General features: G+C 27.9%; 1 protein-coding gene across 1 annotated transcript in view; it reads left to right on the forward strand.

Moving 5' to 3' along the window:
* The window catches only part of LOC108569988 (protein CREBRF homolog), a 21,933-nt gene that overhangs the window by 1,756 nt on the left and 13,760 nt on the right, over positions 1–6,417 (forward strand). The window lies entirely within an intron of this gene.

Consider the following 6,417-nt stretch of genomic DNA (forward strand, 5'->3'; position numbering starts at 1 on the left):
AACAGTTTCTCTGCAGGAAGTGAACTGTCATTTTCGACACAACATTTTAACTTCATACATTATTATCTTCAGTTAAGTGACTGACAGTTAAACATTCAAATAAATTCCCAGCAATTTTATACATTTATTCAAATCAGTTTCATACCTTGCTGGTTATATAATAGTATACATGATACTGTAAAGGTAAACAGAGAATGTTTCAAATGATTTATACATATCATTTATCCTTGTGAAGAAAGTAATGAAACAAATCATGAAGGAATTAATTAAAATCGAAAGAAAAAAAAAACTTAAATTCGATTACTTTTCAAACAATAATAATATAACTAATTAAAAATGTAATTAATTGAAAAAATCTCACACTATTGTTGTTTCTGTAGTAAAAAATTGAGTGAATAAAATATATATTTCATTTGAAACAATGCACCTATTTTTTTGTTAATAAAAAAATAATTTTTTCTAAATATAATCTTAATCAAACAATAGTTTCAAAAATAGATTTATTATGAAAGTTTACTATTATCCTAAATTTTATATTAAAATTAAAAAATAAATTTAATTAAACATTATTTTTTCTTATTGTATTGATTAATTTAAAAAAGTAACATTTTTAGCAATGTTGTAATCAGTTTAATTAAATCAATTAAATTAAGTAGTTTATTAATTTTTAATGTATTACATTATAATAGACAATTGACTTATAAGTTATTAAATAGATTTTAATTAATTTAGAACAGAAAAATTAGTTACTTCTTGTTTATTAATATTAAACGAGGGAATTGATTTAAATTTTGCTTATATAATTTTATATAGTCATACCTCAGTTAACGTTACCTCTGATAACGAAGCTTCGATATAACGAAGTCCGCAATTTCATATATAATTATGGTCAGAAGTTGTACTACAAGAAGAAAATAACATGAAATAAATTAGAAATCAAGTTATCCAGATGGTTCAATCAATTAGTTTCGAAAATGTTGGAGAAGATATTACAATTTTTCTTTGTTGAAAGAAAAGAATCCCCATTATGGCCATAGTATTTTTATCTCTGAAAACAAAGTTTCACTTAACGAATTAATTTAGTAATTTAAGATTTATTTAATTAATTGCTGTATTTTTTTGTTAACATTAATTAAAATTCTTGCTTCTTGTCCAAGAAGGAAGATATAAAACAAGTATGTTTACTTTTTTTCAAGTGTTAGATTTTTGTTTAATTTTAAATATTTTCAAGGTCTTTCCTTCGAACAAGGAAGATTTATTTTAAAGTGATTGATTTATGATTTATTTGAAGCACATTTGTCATTGACGGGTACTTGAAATGTAATCAATTAACGTGCTTAATAAGCTGTAATAAATTCATTGAATTTCATCGTAGTTACGTTAGAGTAAATGATGAAATTACGGCAAGTATCTGGGACTGACAACATCGGAAGGTCACGACCATTTCATTTGTTTTTGATTAATGAAATGCTTTCATGAACGTTACGCGATTTACTGTTATTGGATTAATAATAGTGTACACTTAAATGTGGCAGCACGATCGAATCTCGAAAAAAACAACTGGAAAATAAAAATTAATGGTTTGAAAAATAAAAGTTGTTTTTTTGCGGATGTTATCATTTACTTCCAATTACTTTTGGTTTAACTAGTATTATGTTGTATAATTATTATAAATAAAACGAGATGATAAAATACATATAATACATGATAGATTGTTCACTAGTAAAGTAAGAATTCGTAAGTCGAAATAATAATTGGTATAGTGAAAATAATTTGTAGTAATTAGTGATTAATTATATTCAAACTGTTTCTAGTGAGTCAGGAGCAAGCAGCTGGAATTCGTAATTCGAGAGATGTGAAATTCGTAACTTGAAAAGTACTTGTAATAAAACATATTTTTAATGTTATATTTTAAGCAATTTCTATTGATATTGTTATAATAAAATACTGTTTTTTCTTAAAAGTTTGTTTAAATATTGTTTAATAACAAAAATATTAAAAAAAAATTAATTGTATATAGAAATATTCAGTTTTATAATAATTTGATGAGAAATTAATCTAAATAAATTATAACTGACGTAATGAAACTTGAAATTATTTATGTATTAAATGTATAATTTGCAAGTTTGGAAACAGGAAATGGAAGTTATATTTTTTTAAAGTTTAAAAAAACAAGCAACATAAAAAACAATACATAACTTATTGACAAACCGCAGCGTAAGTTGATATATTAGTTATGACACCATTGTTGAAAAAGAGGTTTGTAATCGTTTTTTATATATGTTATGTTCTTAACGTCGAGTGTATTACTCAGCACCGAATGAATGGAAATGTGATGACATGTTCATATTTCGCGTAAGCAAATTGCAAACAGAACTTCAGATCCTCGGAAGACGAGGTGAAAAGCCACTGAACTGAGCTGACTTTAGACTCGTACTAAAAACAGTTTGAAAAAAAAATAAGTTGTTTGTTTTAATTGTAGTCTCTTTAATAGTATTTAAAATGGAAAAATCATTTAAACAGTAGAAGTTAGATTTGCGTGTCTCAGACCTTCTGACAAGTGACACAACATATTTATTTGTAATTGTACAGCAGCCTAAGTTTCTCACTATGACACAGCTGTCATTTTGCGATACAATTTTTGAACGTTTGAGAAACACTGATCTAGATTATTATGTGTTAATAATGTGACTAAGGATATAGAACCTATAATCAGTGTAAACAGAATTAAATTGTAGCTAAGGATGTTGACTTAATGAACATAAATTGAAAATGTTGATGAAGAGCATGTTAGAAATTTATAGAATCCAGAAGATGGTGGTGGTTTTACATTGCAAGACTTAGAAAATCTTGTCATCAATGAAGACGAAATTAAAGATCTGTCGAAAAATGTTAAAAACCAAAGATTTAAAAAGACATTTGTTTTTAGTTGCACAACAGTAATGTAATTCTTCAAAATTTGTCTAAAATCGTTCGATGTTATATAACAATTCTTCAAAACATTTATATTTTGTAAATAGAATGGTAACATCAGATAATTTTATATAAGTTTATAAACATACATATACAGAGACACAGTTTAAGGAATATTGGAAAAGATATAATACTAACTGCTTATTATAATATAGATATTCATGAGCTTCTTAGAATATAAAATAAATTTGAAAACAATTCCAAGGACAATGGTAAACACTTATTGCATTGAATTTGAAGTATTTCAAAAATAATCATCGATTAACGCTAATTCAATATAATGACGCGGTCTGCTCGAAACCTCAAATTCTCTAAATTTTCTATATGTGGGTCTATATCGAAATCCCGACAGTCGTTATTTTGATATAGTCGGGATTTCGATACAGTAAGGATTTTGATACAGTTGGGATTTTGATATAGTCGGGATTTTCTTATAGTCAGGATTTTGATATAGTCGGGATTTGGATACAGTCGGGATTTTGATACAGTCTGTATTTTGATACAGTCAGGATTTTGATACTGTCGGAATTTTGATACAGTTGGGATTATGGTTATTGGTACTGTCGGGATTATGGTTGTTGGGATTTCGTTTATAGTCTAAGAACACATGCTAAACGGTAATCGAGGTCTTACTATATATATTGATGATAATTATTTTTGAAAATATATTACGTTACATTTATAACACAACAAATACATATTTTTCTAAAATCTGATCAAGATAACGTTTTACTATTATTTTGTCAATTAATTTCAATTTCGTATTGCAGTCAAAAATATGTCATTATTGCAACACACTCCATGTTACGACAACTTTAATTCCTCGTTTAATTAGAAGAGTCGTATAAATTAATCTTCTTAATGGAGGCAGTAATAAACATGCCTTTAGACCATACAAAAACAATGATTAATAAAAGGAAAACAAACTGTTTATGTAACTGTAGTATTCATTGAAAACCGGCGATAACAATTAAATATATCAATATTATCGATGACTGTTATGTAACTAATGTCAATAGAACTAATCTGTGATATCGTTATTGTAATATTGAATTTAATATAATTATTACTACACTTAAATAATAAAATTTGTATTTCTTTAAAAACATAGATCATTTCACATTCGAATCCTAGTTAATATTTGAGATAATTTGTTAAGAAATTTCTAAAAATATAATTAGATAAAAATATGGTCGATGAAATGTTGATTTTTGTTAACATAACAATTTTTTTTGTCTATCAAGAGTAAAAATAATAATCTTTGTATTTTTTCCCAGGAAAATATACTTTATAGTCAAACATTACCTCTGATTAGGAAGCTTTGATATTATGAAGTCAGTAAAAATGCGTAAATGCGGTTTGCTGCAATGAAATGAAGAAATGCAGTTATATAGAAGGATCAAAAAATAAGTTCTGAAAATGTTAGATGATGAGTATGTTATAAATTTATTGAATGCAGAAGATGGTGGTGGTTTTCTGTTGGAAGATTTAGAAAATCTTGTTAGTAATGAACACGAAATTAAAGAGATCTGTCGAAAAAATTGTTAAAAACCAAAGATTTAAAAATATGTTTAAATGACATTGAAAACGTTTTAATTGATCCTGATTTATGAAGAAGTTATTTCTTTACAGATTTTTTTACGAAGTAATTTTGTAGAATGCAACCTACCTATTTACTAATATATGAAAAAAACTAATGCATCTATTTTCATATAGTATTGTTCCTTTTGTCAAAACACCCTAAACTAACTCAACATAAACTAATTAACCTAAGCTTTAGGATCAGCTCTCTAATCTATTGAACTAAATAGAACCTGTTTAGTTGGTTTAGATTGCGTTAGGTTAGGCCTAATGTGTAAACCAACTAAATCGAACGTAATCTAACCGAGCTCAATCAACCACAACCGGACCTAACCTAACCTTAGCAAATCAAAATTAGTTCAGTTTTACTTTGGATCGACGCATAAGCAAATAGAAAGTCTCAAAACTAGTTCAGAGCAATTCTGAGTTGAGAAAATGAATGAGAAATTCTAGTTAAACACAAGACAGAAATTTAAAATTTTATTTTATATCGGTATTAGACCAATTGGCAATAACGAATACTAATTTAATTTTTCTCGGAATTAGATCAAAACAAATTCAGAGAGTATAAATTAAACATAAGACGGAAGTTTAAAAATTATTATTCTCGGAATTCGTTAAGAGCAATTCGAAATTAGTAATACTAGTTAAATAAAGATAAGATGCGAATTTCAAATTTTATTTTTCTTGGAACTAGATCAGAATATATTCGAAATGAGCAACACCAGTTAAACATAGAATGGTTAGGAATTTAAAATTGAACAACAAGTTTTCTGTTTCATTTCCAATTTGTATTTGTATAAACCAGTGGTTCCAAACCTTTTTTGTGCATGCCCCATTAAAGCCTTTCTAAAATACTTAGAGGATATATAGATAATACACCATAAGGTTAAACTCTAGATGTGTTCATTTTCAAATTGCCCGCCTTAACAATCAAATTTTCGCCTGTGGGGCGTGGGCCCCAGGTTGGAAAATAGTGGTATAAGGTCTCACTCTTGTCTTGCTTCAAGTGTTTATCTTTCAATATGTATTTGTATAAAGGAGCCTTTTTGTGCCATATCCCACGGAACCTTTCTAAAATTCTTAAGGACATATACATAATGCGCCATAGGTTAAACTATAGATGTGTCCATTTTCGAATTGCCTCTTTAACAATAAAATTGAACCGCTGTGTGGTGTGAGCCCCACGTTGGAAAACAGTTGAATAAAGACTCACTCTTGTCTTGCATCAAGTGTTTAACTTCCAATATGTATTTGTATGAAGCAGTGGTTCCCAACATTTTTTGTGCTATGCCCCACGAAGCCTTTCTAAAATTATTAGGGGACTTATACCTAATACCCCTTAACAATCAAATTGGTACGTGGGCCCCACGCTGGGAAACACTCTTATAAAGTCTTGCGCCCAGTGCCACATATCTATGAATTGCGCCCCTGCTTCCAGAAACAAACGGACCAAATATTTACTTTATGATCAATAAAACAATATTTTTTCCTATTACTTGCGTCTTTTGCGCCCTTACGATTGATGTGTCTGTGACCGTTACTACCTCCGAACTACCCCACTTGTTATGTAATGTTAAATGTTTTTTATTATATGGAAAAAAGAAATATAATATTCAATTGTTTGATGATGAACGTATTGTTTTATTTGCACGTGCAAGTTGGAGGATTAAAATAAAAATGTATCTTAGATAAACCTATTTTTTTTTAATCATTTCGAATCCATTGTTGAATTTGTACAGCACAAAACGAAATAACAAGTACCGAGTATTTAATTTGAGCCGAGTACATTTACAGGCCTTATCAATAGCTTGTATAATATTGTGATAATGAAACCTTGTTTCGTATCAACAAACGCTGAGA

This window comes from Nicrophorus vespilloides, unplaced genomic scaffold, assembly GCF_001412225.1.
Source record: "Nicrophorus vespilloides isolate i.1.1-1 unplaced genomic scaffold, Nicve_v1.0, whole genome shotgun sequence".
NCBI classification, from domain to species: Eukaryota; Metazoa; Arthropoda; class Insecta; order Coleoptera; family Silphidae; genus Nicrophorus; species Nicrophorus vespilloides.